Here is a 15,851-nt window from a genome sequence, read left to right as displayed (position 1 = left end):
CGCCGAGTTACCTAATTGTTTGAAATTTAAGGTGATACAGTATTCTTTTGAAGGAAAATCCAATAAACCTTTTGTAAATTTATCTTTACCGAGCTTGGGATATTTGAAAAACATACAGCCCGATATGAAGCACCAAAAAATGAAAATGAAAATCTAAAATATGCTTCACTTTACCAGATAGGATATAAGAAAATAAGGATAAGATTATTTTACAATCAAAACATTTCGACAAAATTTTAGTCTCATTATATAAACACATCTTTACACATATACATTTATTTATTATTTTTGGGTTAGACAGAATTCATTAAATTTTAACATTTTAGATTTTTAAAACATTAAAATCTTTTTCACCGTTTTTTGATTTATGACCCCGTGGTGTAATAGCTAAGAGTCTTGCTTCAAGCTCAGAAGGTTGCGGTTTCTGTTATCAATAATACTTTAATGCAAGGCCGTCTCAAGAGATCTCAGTGCCTCGATTATGAACGCTATCTTCATCTGTGTATATCGAGACGGTATACTTAACTTCTGTACTATCTGTATCTTACCTCAGTGTGTTCTATCTTCTTGTCATATCGACATCATATGATCAAAACAAGCCAATGAAAGACCGCAAACAATTAGTCCGCGTTCCTTACGTCATTATTATCTACGATAGTTCTTATTTATATTTTAAATAGGCTTCTGTGATAGAAAGTGCTCACTTCAAAGCCATTATAAACTCTAATAAATCCCAATTTAAGCAAAAAAAAAGATTTCTAACCTATGATTTTTATATGACTTTTAACCATTGCCTAAACGATATGCTTAACGATCGTCTGCTTTTATCTACTGAGGTAGTACTGAGCGATTACATGGCTGACTCTCGACACGTTCTCTCAAAAAGATAGTAAAACATATGGAGAAAATATAATACCTAGTTATTTTTTTACAGTGGTAACTTTCTGACGCCTAGATACTCTTATATGTTAATAGGACAGAACCTAGCGACATTATTTTTGCATCTAGGCGTTAGTTTTATTAAACTGATAGGTATGTCGGAATTTAATTCGACTTCAAAATTTACTTACATCTCACTCATATTTAAATTGGCTTTTAAGAGAAAAAGTACCAACCTCAAAACGATTAAAATTTTTTAATAAATCATAATAAAAGGAAAAATTGCTTAGCGGAGTAAAAATTTTGACACTTTTAATGCGTAGATAAACGTATCGAAGGGTTCTAGACCCGTCGGTACAAACCGACGTACTTACATCAAAACTTGATGGTGGAGGTATCGGTAGTATATCTTTGTAATCGGTCGGGAGACTTTTATCTTCAACTATGACGTTATACTGAGGCTATGTAACAATTATATGTTCACATATAAATTACTGTTCTTCCATTCTTTTTTTATGTAAATAAGGAGATATTCAAAATATACAAATTCTTCCAAATAAAGCAATGAGGATTATACTAAAAAAATATATTTATTCTAATGTAGAAATAATGCACAAAGAAATTGGCTTGCTCACAGTAAAGCAACAAATTTAATATAATGTGGCAATTTTTATACATAAAATAATTAAGGGGATGAATAAAATAAAAACAATAATAAAATTTAATCAACAATGTCATACATATGAAACAGTAAAAAAATGATAAGATTACCAATGAGGAAAAAAACGGAATCTCGAAACTCATTGTACAAGGGATTGAAGCTGTACAATGAGTTACCTGAAGAAATAAAGGAAATAGAAAAAATTGAAATATTTCAAATTAATTTGAAAAAATAAGTAATTGAGATTTTTTTATAAAAAAAATTGTAATATTATTAAAAGTTAATATTAATTCTTAAGATGTTATGAACTAACTAAATAAAGCATTAAAAAATAAATAAATATGTCATTTTATGGCGTAGATATGTGGACCGTGACGTACGCTTCCCCTTGTTTCGAATCGATGTACCTACCCAAAACTTGAAGATGGGGGGTCGGTAGTATATATTTGTAATCGCTAGAGGGAATTTATTTTCAACTATACCGTCAAGGTGAAGGTATGATGTCTGTATCTTCCCATCATAATCAAGGACCTGGTTCGATTCCCGGCATGATTGTCATGAAATATTTCCCTTCAAATAACTACCTTATTTTATTATTCCGTTTCGGCACCAAGTTCATAAGGCACTGCATTGGTACATCAATAGGGAACTACATTAATTTTAGTGTAAAAACACATTTTTAAATTTTCTGGAATTGAATCCGACACCTCTTGCAGGGTGAGCAAACGCGCTGACCACTGGACTGGCAGCCGATAAACTGAAGGAAAATTATACAAACAAGCATCGAAACAAACCATCACACCGTTTCTCCGTAGGAATAGGCAGAAAGGATAGAAAGCCATATCACTCTGTCTTTTTTATTACTTAAAAAAAAAAAAACTTATATATATATTGCATTAACAATGTATAATATAGAAAACTAATACGGAGTGTCGCTCTCTCTACATTCATACATCTTCTCATGCACGCACGCTGATTTTTCCGACTTTTGACATGTTCATTTTCAAGTATTTGTTGGATTTGATCGTGCCATGTCTTTCGCAGTTTTCCTCGTTTTCTGCATCTATCGACATTCGCATCATATTTTTTTAGCCGTTCTTTCACTGTTTCTACGTTCTACATGTCCAAACCAACGTAGCACTCCTTTCTTGATTTTGTCGATAAAGCTACTCAGACTTACATAATGCACGGACCTCGACATTTGTGCACTTATCATGCACAGTTTCAGTACACATTCTCCTGAGAGATCACTTTTAAACAACGTTAGCCTACTTTCATCATTGTTTTTCAAATTCTGCACTTCGCTTCCATACATAATGATCGGCGCCAAAACTCCGATGTAAACTGCTAATTTTGCCTCCTGCGACAAACATTTATTTGACAAGGTAGGAATATTTGTGGTATTATTTAATTAGAGTATACACATTAAATTTCCTAAAGAGACGGCTATGTAAGATTTAATGAGGGATTTGAATATTGTATTTATGAAACTGTTTCATAATATTTCAAGTTTTTTGCTAAATTCATACATTTTATCGTGAAATACAGTTGCGAGAGGATGCTATATGACATCGCGAGACCGTAACGACACGTTGAACAGCACTGATCTAAAGTCTCGATCGCGTTAGCGGGGCGATACAGCGGGGAATTAGAAGAGGGAATGCATGTAAGATGCAAAGTTCCAAATCCGGATTTTTTTTGTTGAAATATTTGAAATATGCGCCCCAATAGCAAAAAGCACACGTGCATACCGTCCAACATATCAAACATTATTGAACTGTAGAGCAATGAATCGTAATGTTTGCTGTTTGCACTGGGGGAATGTTATGAAAAATGTAAATTATGAATGAAATTTTATGACTATTCAAAGCATTATTTTTGTGGCCAAACATTTTACTTAATTTTTATTAAATAGTTCGACAGAATTTTTTTTGAATAATGTTAATATAATTCTTAACATTATGGAATTTTTGAGAAAATTATGATTAACAAAAACGTTATTAAAAATATGATACCTTGGCCGCGATTATCAACGGCTGTCTTTATCGGTATATATTAAGACGGTATAAACTAATGTCGATATTTATGTACGAAAGTGTGTATATTTGTATGAAAATTCAAAATACCTTCGTTGATAATCGGTAATTGAACATGTTTAGAAAAAAAAATGTAAACATGTTCTATTTTTCACGCAGAAAACTTAATTTTACTTTTTACTTTTTCCCATCATAATCGAAGCCTTGGGGGACCTTAGATACCCCCAAAAGGGTTAAAAGAGTTAAATTGAGTCTAGAGTATAATAGAGTTTTTGTATAAAAAGTTGTATATTCATGTTTCAAAATAAGATAAACATGTTTAATTTCAGACATACTTTGCCTTATAAAGATATTTCAAATAAAAACAAATTCAAACAGAAAATTTAATTTTACTTTAAAGACAATTGAAGATACCTCTGCTAATTTATTATTAAAATTGGGGCCCTGGGTCCATATTACAATGGGGGGTTAACACGGTTACTTTCAATTTTCTAAAAAGTAAAATTGAATTTCTCGTATAAAAAATTCAATATTTATTCAAAAAAATATTTTTTGACAAGTCAAGTTTTACAGATTTCCAGATATGGTACTAAAAATATTTACACAAATATTTACATTTTCGCACAGAAAATTCCCCATTACTTTACATACAATTATTGACCATTGAAGCTCATGTGACTAAAAGTACTTATTTTTAATCTAATTGACGTTAAGCATTACATTAACGAAAAAGAAGTTGAAAAAATGCAGGATCAATAAACATCAATATTTAACTACTGGTCTAAGAAGTATATATGGTCATTTTTGCATTACAAGATTATTAAAAACGAAAACAGTTTTATTATTTTGTAATATTTTTTTACGAAAATAGTTTTAAATGGTCGGAAACTATTGTAGTTACAGTACATATAATATAGAAGTGCGGATTTGAGCTCATAGTCCATGGTATAAGCGGTCATATCATACATGAAGAACTAAAGAGATCCGATATCTTTTGTTACGAGTTACGTACGAGTATAATGGCTTCCCCTGCGATGCACGTAGGTATTGTACACATCTTCATTTCATATTCGTGGCATTGAGCCAACAACGCAGAGTAACTTGCTTATATTGATATACCACAGCCACTTGAAGCTACATATTTCGATAGTCCAGAGTTTTTAGAAATAAAAATAAATACCAAAATTCACGATTTATCCAGGTCCGTGTCCGAGTGGATTAAGAAGACTGAGAAATATATAATGCTCATTTAGTTGGTAGTTCATGTCGGAACCACGAGATGCGAACCTGACTTGTGAGGATACACAGGAGCTGGCAGCCGACCGAGATGCCCGGAGAATCTTTGTGAATACCATATGCTTCAACTAGGCAGCGGACATGGAATGATGACGATGATGATAAATTTGGGTTGGTCCACGATCAAATACTTGGTAAAAAGTTAGTAGCAAATCCGCTTTTCCGCTATTTTGATGTTCAAACGTGTATCTTAGAAAGTATTGCTCCGATGAAAAAAAAAATTATCAGATTTTTTAGTGAAATTTATTTTCTTAGACTTTCATATTTTTTTTTTTTTTAATCATAGCAAAAAACTTCATTTTTTAAAAATTGCGGCATGAGCGGTGGTTGTTCAAGGTTACAAGGTGCAGAGGTGCGAGGCTGTGAAAGTGAAGTGATGTTTCGGAAAAAACTTAAGACCCACTTGTTCTCTAAATCATTTGAATAAATCCGTAGCACGTGACAACAAAATAAATTATTTTAATTAAATGACAAATTTAAAAGCTTCAATTAAATTAACTTAACAATAGAATCACCATGTAAAGCGCCCTTGAGGTATTTTATTACGAAAATGGCTCTATATAGTTATCCATAATTAATTAATTACAAGCTTAAGGGTTTATTAAGGACCCTATGTGTTTTAAAATTTCATAACCTTTTTTATTAAAATAAATCTCGACAACCACTCAATGGATCTAAACACTTTCATGTAACGTCTCCTAAAACAAAGCTACTCGTATTTGTAATATCTTCGGAAAATAAAAATTAGTATGTCATATTCGTTTCTTACCGAAAATTACCGTTAAATGCCGTAAATTACGGTACTTTACCGCGCCTTTTGGTAAAATTACGTAATTTTACATCCATAGGTAAAACTAGCAGTTCACAATGAAGTTCTAGTGCCAATTGCTAATCGGGTTGTGGTCCTGTGGCTAGTGTCTCGGACTCACGGACCAAAGGTCCGTGGTTCGAATCCCACTCTACCCCAACTCGATTCCATTTTCTAATAGTGAGTTATTTACAACTCGTTGAAAATGGCCCTCAAAATTAAATATTTGGGTAAATCATAAGAACGCAAATATTTCTTTTTCTAAAAAAAAAAAAAAATTCTAATGTATGGGAGTAAAGTATAAAATTGTAAAAATAATGATTAAAGTAGGTTAAATGCTGTTGAGATGCGATCCCTTAAGCGAATGTGTGGTAAAACGATGTATGATAGGTGCACAAAATGTCGAGATCCGTAAACTGTGTAAGGCCGAAACATGCATTATCGAAAGAATCAAGAATAAGGTGCTGCGTTGATTTGGACAAGTAGAGCAAATGGACAGCGAAAGAACGGCTAAAAGGATCTTCGATGCGAATGCTGAAGGATGCAGAAAATGAGAAAGACCGAGAAAGACATGGCACTATCAAGTCCATCAGATACTTGAAGATGGACTTGTCAAGAGTAGGAATGATCGGCGTGCGTGGATGAGAAGATTTATTAATGTAGAGGAAGCGAGGTCTGTATGCAAAGACAGAGTGATATGGCGTTCTATCCTCTCTGCCTACCCCAACAGGGAAACGGTATGATGGTTTGTTTGTTTGGTTGTTTGACATATTTGAAAAATCATGTATGCAAAATTACAGAGCAATATTTTACTTAAGCACATAGGATAAATCAAACGAGCGAAGCTGTGCGGTATAGCGGAATACTTGAGCGGAGAATATTTGAGAGAAATCAATATGAAAGTCTAAGAACATACAGGCCTTTTGACCTTTCATTGACAATTTAAGTGGTCACTTTACACAATGTGTAACATTCACAATTCTGCCTATATTTAAAGTTCCATATTTGAAGGTATCCCTCGAAAAGGGGTCTATATGCAAAATAAATATTTTGCACGAGAACCGAACAACGAATATCAATCCTATAATGTTTAATTTTAGGAAGTTAAAATTTTATTTAGGTAATATGGAACACATTTAATTATTTATAATGATTTTATATCGAAAAATGTAACACCTAAAAAAAAACTGAATTCAATAATTTCAGTAGGAAAGTGGTTTATGTGCAAAATATTGTTTACAAACGTAAAGGGGTCTATGTATAATATAGACAAGTAATCATAAAAACTACAATTTTTGGCACACGTACATCAGATAATGCTGGACGCCCAAAGGCCCAGAATATAGTAGGCCTAACTGTTGGGGCAGAATTCGATGGTATTGTTAGTTTTAGCCTTAAGCATGAAAATAATTAATTAAAAAAAAAAAAAAGATTTTCTTGCTGCCTTGAGCATGAAAATAATTAATTTAAAAAACAAGTGATTTTCTTGCTGCAAATCTATTCGGTCGAATTCAATTCCAATCAAATTCGGTGTTCGTATTAGATCCTGGTCTTTGGAGTTATTTGGGCATAGAATTAAAAATAGTCCAGAAGGAGCGTAGAATCATATTTGAATACATCAGACTGTGTCCAAAAATCCCCTACTTTCGCCGAACGCATTCGTGAAGTCACCACGTAATGTTGCCAGATGGAAAAATATAGTCAAAACACAAATGTAAGATTTAAAAAAAAGCAATTTGTTAATTTTTCTAAAATTTAATGTACACGCGGAAACAGGAAATATTGATTGACACAACAGGGTAGATTAGTAAAGGCTCATTAATAAGAGTAATTTAATTTATGAACTTTGAACTTAAAATATAAAACTAATTTTATTTTACATAAAACGGATATTTTTATGTCATGTTAAATAATATTTGATGTTTTAAAAATAATGTCGGTCAAATGCCCACCACGGCATTGTTTAATCCGAGGTCCAATTTTCATAAGTTCTCTCATTAGATGAACAAAGTAGGGTAAAAAAAATACTACCCTGACAACACTAAAAAATGTCCATTTTGTTTTCTTTGACAATCTGACAGACAGAAAAATAATTAAATTTTTTAGTAATGCATTTGCAACTTACACATGCATTTCCTACTTACACATTAAATTAAATCCCACACTGTTACTTTAAGATCCCAGTAGTATTTCTACACTTTAAAACGACACAACACGGCATATTTGAATTCAAATCGGGAGTTGCGTTCTGAGCGACGTCTGCAAAGAAACTAATGGGTTAAAACGTAAAACTACTCGTTTAAGAGTAGTTTAATCGCCTTATATTTGATGCTCATCATTTAAAATCGAAATCCACATTACATACGTGTTAAAAAAAATATATTTCGGGAAAATCTTTGAAATATTTTTGCTGCATTTCAACTACACAAAACCGTTTATTTTAGCTTGCCCCTCGGACGAAGCTTCTTCCTTATTGCAGATGCCTTTTTAAGAACGAATATAAAACAGTTAAAAACCAATAGTTTAATGTGTCACTCGAAAATGCAGCTATGTATTATGTAGATCCATTTTCTACTAGCTGTTTCCGCCCTTCTTTTTTGCATATTTTAGTACCCCACCTCTGGTTAAATATTCTTCATAACTGTTCTTTTGACACTTTCTAGTATTATTTTTCCACTCTTGAATGTTTAAATTGCGTTTTTGCCATTTATTGATTGTTTTCCCGGTGACAGAATATCATACCGCAAGTCGGCCATCTTCGTGCTGTTTCGATATTTCAATTGAATACCTAATATCCACTGAATTCATCGTGTTATTTTTAATTTATTTTTTAATGAATTAAAGTAATGAATATTATATATTTACAATATAATATATCATGAAGTTACGTCGTTGAAGTTGATTTCATGGATGAGAGTTGTTGTATCACACAGAACCTCAGAAAAATATTATTTTTAGTACATATTACTAACATTATATTATGTACCTTCTATGAAAGTACAAATATATGATATTTTTTTATAGCTTCCCTGTAAATAAAATTACCATTCGCCACTGATATAGACCCCCCTTCCAGGTTAAGCAAATTGGAAGAAATTATTATGTCCAAAGTATTGCGGTGATGATTGTGTATTTTAAACCATATATTGATATCTCTATAAGGAACATTTTTATGCAAAAAAAGCATTATAAATACTCCTTTTAGAGGGATACAATCATTTCTTCAATTCTTCCATCTGGTAATTTTTGAGAACTCTAAAAGTGGAAAACTTTTGTGATGCGAATGAGTTTCATCTAACTGAATTATTTCATTTACGTACCTAATATGCAATGCCTGATAATATTTTCCCATTTTTATACTTATTATTGAACCAACTGGTTTAATTAACAATTTTGAGCGCTGCATACTCGGTACAGTCCTCCTTAGAACAGGTTTCCTTAGTAAGGAGGACTCTTAAATTAATTTTGTATAAATAATGTTTCGTACAGAGTAATAATAAAAAATAATAAAAAAACGTTAACAATCAAGATTATGTTTTGTAGAAATTAACTTTTCCTCGAAGTGACGTTACTTTACGAATTAAAATAACACAGAAATAAAAAAAATACCGTTTGACATTTCGCAGATTTTGTCAAAACATTTTCGACAACACAAATTATCAAACGTCACGCGCAAGTTATCGAACGATTATTTCACTGAAACGTTATAAGTTAATTATTTTTGATTCAACAAATTTCATGTCAGAGAGAAAATGAAATTCGTTATAACATCAGAATTAGCAGAGGGTACATTTTTCATGTTTTAAAAAAAAAAAAATACAAAAAATAATTTTGACTGAATGTTTTTTAATGATAATGAACAAATTTATTCGTATAAATAAACGAATTTAAATAAAAGATTTTTATCTATCATTGGATGATTCGTGAGAACTTACGACGTGATTTAAAATAGTTAATTTTTTTTTTTTAAATATATTTTTGAGACACAGCCAAACTCCAGTCAGGCTTGCCAAATATCCAAATCGTTATAAGGAAACAAAAAATACAGTACAAGTTTTAAATCAAAATTTAATTGCGCAATTAACTTTGCAGGACATGTTTAACTTAGTTTTTAATGTGATTCCAAATCGCTGTGTTATTTCCAAAGATAATTAAACAAATACAAACTAATACCACTTTCGGACAAAGGGATTTTGAGTATTATTCAATTAAAATCTATGACCTACTTCCACAATCTATTAAAGCAATTAAAAATGAGAAAATGTTTAAAAAGGCCATAAAAAAATGGATAGTGGAGCTAGGTAGAAGTAAAATGGATTGTCTCATTCGCCCATACCAATACTGAATTGACTGCTCCACAACTGTATAGCTTATGTTAGGTTTTTGTTATTTTCATTGTGTGTTTTGTAATATAAATAATATAGATGTACACAAATACCTTGTTTTTAAAACTGTCTGAATATTTGTTAATTATGTTTGTTTTTTAAGTTAGTCTTCTTTGTTTATTCTCAAATGTAATTTAAAAAAACTAAATTGTTAAGTGTCCTCGGCACTCGGGAAACCCCAGTGAGGTCACATTATTTTTATTATTAATTATAGTTTGTAAGCGAAAAAATATGAATAAATAAATAAATAAAATTTTACTCTACTTCGCCGTACAATGAAATCCTCTAATTCTTACCCCGTGTAAGAAAACACCTTTTAAATACGATTTCTTATGGCACTGAACTTTTCCATAGTAATTCTATAAATAATATACTATTTTCTTGTTTGTAAAATACTGAATTTCTCAAATAACTCGACGCTGGAATACCTAAAGAGCTTTTTAAAAATTAATTTCATGATCGATTTCTGATCAGACTCGAGAGGTTTCAGTAATGATGTATTACCGCCTCCCTTTTCTATTATTCAATTTCACAACATAATATAATTGTTTGAGTTGAATTAAGGATCATATGACACGAATCGACATACAAATATGAGGGAAATTTCTATTTTTTTAATTTAACGTATCTTTATATATATATAACTCCTCTGTACGTGTGATGTCACCGTACTCCTCCTAAACGCCTTAACCGATTTACGTGCAGTTTTCAGAGAAATATAGATCTTTGCGCTGTGCGTGTTCGTAGATATTAAAATCTTCAATCGAACATGTAAAAAAAAAAAAGTTAGGAGCATAAATGTTTTATTCATCGATCTACCAGGGTTGCATTCGAGGAGAATGCATTTGCAAAAAAATGGAAAGAAGTGGTTTTTTTGTGTATAAAGAAAGTTTGTTTTACTATTTTTACAAACAGCATTTGTTTTCTGTGGGTCTCAATGAGATTCTTTTCTTAAATTCCTTATAATTTCTACCCATTTATTTCTTTTTATTAGATTTTCGGCAACACTAAAATAATATTAAATTCAATACATTTTTCAAAATCGTATTCCTACATAAGTACACCACTTTGTTGGTGAGATGATCGGAATTTGACGTTTGCAAAAAGAATGCCATATTTAAAAAAATATTTGTTTCATGTTTTGGAATTCAACCATACACAATTTTTAGTTTTGGAATTTAATCACAAACAAGTAACTACATGACAAGTATTTTTCCAAGATGAAAGCCGGCAATCCAACGTTCGGGCAGGACAACGTCTGTCGGGTCCTCTAGTTATATATAGAATATAATGTTTTGTCCATGTATATAATTTGACGATAATAATTCCTAATTTTCTATAAAATGTTTTCATATAGTAAAGCAAATAAACGCAAGTTGATATGGGTGCACTTCAGAATTGCGAGGGTTGAGCTTAATATCCGTGACATCACCAAAAATAACGTTTGGTAGAAATGAGGACTGTCACTATGAATGGCGATGACATCACGGGATGTGACATGAATGGAGAAGGACATAAGAGCACACCCCTATCAAAATTCATGACGTCACTAGCAAGGCCACGCGATTTACGTGACTCTATAGAAAATTACGAAAAACAAAAAGATATGTTACTCGATGAATTTTCTATTTCTGAAAACAACCAATAAAATTGATAATTCGCTGTTTTTGACATTATTAAAAATTAATATCAAAAATATTTTTTACTTTCTGGTATGACATTTGTACCTATTTATTTATGAATGTTTACAAACCACTTTTACGTTTGAGTTATACTTGGACCGGTTTCGAGATAACTTCGTCATTTTCAGGAATTGAACTTACTTAGAATTACTCGCGTTGCTATTAATATTATTTTAGTCTACTTTATTTTATTTTATTTATTATTATACTATATTTGCTATATATGCCCAGAGGGCTTTTACGTGACAGGCATAAAATTATAATTCTACCGTTTCATTACATGTAGGTCTAATAAATATGTTTAAATAAAATAGATTTTTTCAAGTATCGGATATTATTATACTTTATTGATAACATAAATAAATTTGAATTTTTAAATAATTAAAAAATTTCAAAAATTATAACATTCTCGGTAAGTAAAATATAGTAAGTCAGTGATTTTTACAGTATTCGAATAATGTAAGTTATTTTGATTTTATCGCCGCGCCGTAAGAATTTAAAATCTAAAAATTGACAATGGATGGTGAAACATACCATTTTCTTCATACTTGTTTCCGAGGCGGTGTAGTCTGACTTATGGATAATTATATAATATGAAAAATATTATAAAGTACTGCTAAGAAACAGAAGAATGAAAGAAGCAGAGAGAAAGAGGATAATATAATCATAAAGGAAATATTTTTAAAAGAAGACTCCTAGTAACATTTAATTGATTATTCATAAAACTCCAAAAGCCAAAAAAATATAAATAAAATAGTGTTACACATGATGGCGTATCTCCGATTTTTTACAGTAATTCAAATAAAAAATAAAAAATTCATATATTTCATCACTTATCGGTTCATAGTTAAAATCTTTTTTCTTATAGGTGGTTTACATGTGAACAATAATATCTTGTCCCAGCTCCGTGAACAGCCGTGACCGTGCAGGCCAGAACGCTGGGACAGTACTAAAATGTTACTGAACTACTCGGCCGTAGTTCACACGTGAGCGCTGTGAAAATGAATACACGACGGCGCGGCGTTTGTTTTGAGTGAATTCAAGAAAAATATTATAAATGTTATACTAAGATGTACAGGAATTGTTAAAGGACGAACTAAATAATGAAAATGTTTTTTTCCTGTTTTTTTAAATATTAATGTGACATGTTTACGTCAAGCAAATCGCTGTTGTAACAAAGTCTTGTTCGTACGTGTTCACATGGGGACAACGTGGCCGCTGGCGACCGCGCGCGGTGCTAGGGGTAACCATTGTTCCGCGGAGATAACCTGCCAGTCTATCTCGGTGGCGGTACAATTTTTGTCCTAAAAATTGCTGTTTACACGTGGACAATGGTCGAGACAAAACAGTATTGTATTGTCTACGTGTAAACGACCTTTTATTATCAATGTAACCTCTTAATTCCCATGCACGATTCCTAATTCTTCTCTAACTCATATAATGTCCATGCGGCTCTACTGTGGAATCATCTCCTATTTTTTATTAAAGATATTTTCATTTTTTCTTCAGTATCTTTGTTTCAATCACGCCTGAAGAAACATCTCCTTCCTCTTCTCAATCACTCATTTTTTCTCTGTTTATTTACTTTTCCTATAGAAGACAACTATCGATAATCTTTTGATTTTTTTTAATTTTGTTACATAAATAACACCTTTTTTATTAGTTTTACTTGAAGTTAGTTTAAAGTAATTCGCATTTGGCAACTAACCCCGCTTATGTACAAATAAATATTGGCTTGTTCTAGTGATCATTTTATACGGTTTTATGATATTGAACGTAGATCTCTGCTGAAAAATCTATTAATTTATTCAAAACCTCAAGTCAATGTATAAGTATTTTGGCGGACTTATTGCTGAAAGCAATATCTTCCAGCCAACCGAAAAACATACTAGTCAAAAGAAGAGATTGGTCAAATTTTGTACAAAAAAAACATAAATATACATCAATAGATACATTAATATTTTAAAATAAAATATTTAAAAAAACCTCATTTATTAAAAATAACAGCTGTTTTTCAATTGGGAGATAGGGCTTGCACATATACACATTTTTTTTTTAAAAGTAAATTATGTTGTACGTAATTAATGATGAGAAAATGTGGGATCCGATAATGGGTTTGTAAGGATAGAGAAAGAGGAACTAAGGCAAGAAAAAGGAATAAAAAAAAATACATTTGAGAAAAAAAAAGCAGTAAAAACTCAAAGAGTTCAGGATTCTAGGGACATATAATAATGTTTCAGGCGTTTTTTTAGGGGGCTAAAAAAGGTGCATTTTTTATATGAAGAGGTAGCTCATTCCAAAGTCTAACGGCTTGGACGGAAAAAGAATAGCTGAAAAATTATGTGCTATGTCGAGGAATGGAAAGTATTCTCTTCTGAGAAGAGCAAAGCAGAATAAGAATATTAAAAATAAGTGAGAGAGATTGAAAGTTTATGCGCTGATAAAAATGAACTCAATAAACAACGTAGGTGGTTAAATCTCGTAAAATCAGCAAAGATTTGTTCTCAAAATATTGTTGCTTCATGGTTGTACGAGTACAAGCCCCATTTCCCCCATTGAGTACAGACTCATAACAGTATAATGATTTCTCTGTTGTTGTATTATCGCAAGTTGATCGTTTAAAATGTTTGTGTTTAAATTAATGTTATTTTCAACACATAAATTGGCTGGAGCCCAATTTTCATGACTGACAGCCACAACCACAGCTAAATTTCCGAACAATCATGAATTAAATTCCTTTATTTTGTAAACAATGCCCAAAACTTAAGAATAAACGCAATTGCAGCGAATCTAGATCATAAAGGTGGTATTTGGTTTTTACTAAATGGATTGACGGCATACAACTTTATCCCGATAACATGTGGTGGTATTGTCCTCGTTTTTTCATACCATTGCACCTTAGTCGGAGGAATCCGAGGAACTAATGACTAACGAAGGAAGACAACAGTTTTGTAAAAAAATATATCTGCTTTGTGTTTATGTCTAAGCACTATAGAGAAATAAGAAATTAAAATCCCTTAGTTCAAAGTTATAAGAAAGTGCTTTTATTAATACGTAAGTATGCAAAAAAACACTTGGTGGCCTTAATATGGGATACTACTAACTCTTAATGATGAAATAAATAAAAAAATCTGTTTTATGTGTTTTTTTGTTTTATTTGTAGACTGTTTTCGTAAACAAATAAATAAATACCGCATTTTACAGACCATAAGACGCACTTTTTTACTCTGAAAATTCAGCCAAAAATATAAGTGCATCTTATGGTACGATGCGTATTATCGTTCAAAACATTTTTTTAACTCATAATTGGTAATTAATTTTGGAGAGCGTCTTATGGTCCGATGCGTCGTATCATCCACAAATACGCTGAATAATATATTATCCGATTTCTAGATATTTATTCAGCAAAAACCAAATGCCACCTATATAACGCCTGTGTTACACCTATTCTCCTTTACGGATATAAAACGTGGCACCTTACTAGGGCTTTAAAAAGCAAAAATAATAATTTTAGTTATAGATGTAACAGAATATCTTGGGCGTGCGGTGGTTTGACTTTGTGAGGAATTAAGAAATAAGAAAACGGATGCAGAAAACTTCGGTGACAACTGTTATCAAGCGGAGGTGATACGGTTGGCTTGGCTTATTTACTGCGAATGCCTCTTGAGAGCCTTAACCGTGCCTGTCCGCTTTACGAGGCTTCTGGTTCTCGACGTCCTAACGGTTCGTCGGCAGTTCATGTCGGAACTGCGGGACGCGAATATGACTTGGAAAGATGCACAGGAGCTTGCGAATGACAGAGATGTCTAGAGGCTCTTTGTGGATACCATACGCCCCAACTAAGGAACGGATATGGAATGCAGATGATATCGTTTTTGGTACATGAAAGGTAAGGTAATCAATGGTATGCTTCAGGTATCGGTCTAAGAACAATGAAATATTAGAGGAAAAAATCACTTTTTCCACTAATATTTTATGTCGATTTTGCCATGAATTAAAGAATTGAAATAGATTTATCTGAATAGATATTATTAGGGTCAGACTCCCGAATTCAGTAAGCTTAAGTTCCAAATAATATTATGATGTTTGACCCAGTAAAATTCA

The sequence above is a fragment of the Micrasema longulum genome, unplaced genomic scaffold, assembly GCF_059751315.1.
Source record: "Micrasema longulum isolate JH-2025_06_02 unplaced genomic scaffold, ASM5975131v1 h1tg001481l, whole genome shotgun sequence".
NCBI classification, from domain to species: Eukaryota; Metazoa; Arthropoda; class Insecta; order Trichoptera; family Brachycentridae; genus Micrasema; species Micrasema longulum.
Note: the sequence above shows the minus strand (reverse complement) of the source record.